The sequence below is a fragment of the Ranitomeya imitator genome, chromosome 2 (assembly GCF_032444005.1).
Source record: "Ranitomeya imitator isolate aRanImi1 chromosome 2, aRanImi1.pri, whole genome shotgun sequence".
Lineage (NCBI taxonomy): Eukaryota > Metazoa > Chordata > Amphibia > Anura > Dendrobatidae > Ranitomeya > Ranitomeya imitator.
This window is the reverse complement of record NC_091283.1, coordinates 329,585,841-329,588,188: the sequence shown is the minus strand read 5'-3', so window position 1 is coordinate 329,588,188 and position 2,348 is coordinate 329,585,841.

Genomic DNA, 2,348 nt, shown 5'->3' with positions numbered 1-2,348 from the left:
TGCTCTCTCTGTGCGAACAGGACCTGTGATGACGTCACACGAGGGGAGGAGTCACATGATCAGGGGCCTCAGTGTATGCAGGACTCTGCTGTGCTTGTTGTAATGGTGCTGGATAAGGGGAAGTTTATGTGTGGGTTTCGAAGGGGTTTACAGTGTGGATGTAGCGGAGCCATGTGAGTACGAGGTGTACGAAGCGGAGCCGTGTGTGAATGAGGTGTATGGAGCGGAGCCGTGTGTATACGAGGTGTACGGAGCAGAGTCTTGTGTGTATGAGGAGTACGGAGCGGAGCCGCGTTTTTGTACGAGGAGTTTGGAGCGGAGCCGCATGTGTACGAGGAGTACAGAGCAGAGCCGCGTGTGTACGAGGAGTACAGAGCAGAGTCGTATGTGTACGAGAAGTACAGAGTGGAGCCGTGTGTGTATGAGGAGTACGGAGCAGAGCTGCATGTGTACGAGGAGTACAGAGCAGAGTTGTGTGTGTACAATGTGTACGGAGTGGAGCCGCGTGTGTATGAGGTGTACAGAGTGGAGCCGTATGTGTACGGAGCGGAGTGTATATAACAGAAGTACTGGTTGTACCCTGCGCACAGAGCGGACCCATGTGTGATGCTTCGGGTATATAGTCCGCAGTGCAGACTATGCTGAGTGGGATCCCAGTGATAAGAGAATCTCCGCTGCTCCCTCCATTGATGCCGTGCACAGTGCTCCTTGGATCTGAACATTGTTATTATTAAACATAAAGGGACCAGGTGAGGGGGAAAGGTAGACTGAAATTGTCACACAATGTACTCTAAAAAATGGAGGCACATTACCCCGGGGGCGTCTGCGCGTCCTTGTGAATCTTAGGCCACAAATAGAGAGTGGGAATGGTAGGTTCTGAAATCATCAGGGCCGTAGCCAATTCCTTAGTAATGGTCCCACTCTCTAGCTCTACCAATGATGGTATGTAATTGGGTGGTATATGTGGACAAGAGGCTGAAGGTGAGCTTCTTATACCACACCTTATTGGTCAGATGGCAGAAGGCCTCTTTCTCGTCCTATCCTGGACGCGGTACATTGATGACATATTGCTGATCTGGCAGGGCTACAGGAGTTCATGTCCTTCTTGAATATCAACGACCGGAACATCTTCATCACATACAAAAGTGGTGGCGATGCCATTGAATTCCTTGATGTAACAATAAATAGAGATACTAATGGCGAGATACAAACCGATATATTCCGCAAACCTACTTCCACAAACATGGCACTGCACGCCTCCTCCTCACACCCTGGGCACATCACTCAATCCGTCCATGATGCTGATTTTAGAATACAGGCGGAGGACCTGAAACGACGGCTAGTAGAACGCGGCTATAGCAACCTCATGATAAAAAAAGCTCATAATAGGGCAAAGCATTCTTCTAGACAGAGCCTTCTATATAAATCTGAGGTAAGGAAGGACCAGGACATTGTTCGGTTGGTCACTCATTTTCACTCCCAATTCCCACTTATGAGGAGCGCACTTGATAGATTACGGCCCATCCTAAAGGCAGAGCCCATTATTTCAGCATTCTTATCTGAGAAGGCTGCCATCACGGCACGACGTTCCAAGAACGTATGTAACCATCTGGTTCGAAGTCGTTACGTGGGCGAATCAGCCACTACGTTCCTTGATTCATTTGCGAGGCAGCGTGGGTGCGCCCCATGTGGCCGCTGCGTGGCATGCTCAGATGTTGACCGCTGTGATACGTTTTCGGATTCCGGTCGGTCTCGACAATACAGAATCAAATGGACAAGCACGAATGTCGTCTATTATGCAGTGTGTCCTTGTACTATGATATATGTCGTATTGACAACACAATATGCATTAGAGAGCATGTACTCGGCATCGCCGCTGCGGTGGCCCATGAGGACGGATCCACGTCAAACACTCCCACGCCATGTTACATTTTACCATAACTGTGATGCCAGCCTTCTCTGGGTCAGGGGTACCGACATGATCCATGTCCGTGGTGGTGGGATCTCTAGGAGGCTTGAATCCAGATCGATTTGGACTCTTGACACACTCCGTCCATCTTGGCTCAATGAGAATATTAGTTATGCCCCATTTCTGTGATCGCCGGCCTATCTGTAAACAAACATGTTAAATGTCACTTTATATGTCTGCTGCTATTATTTTTATGATTGTAACATGGATTTAATTCTAGAAGCTTCCAGTTCATGCACTTTTCTTCTGCTCATTGTCCTTTCATACAGCAGTAACCCTATCTGGTGGTACCAGTACTGTGGATGTGGATCACAGCCGTCACAGCACAAGTTATATTCAATGAGAATTGTACATATCTATATTTATAGGATTTTTCCTT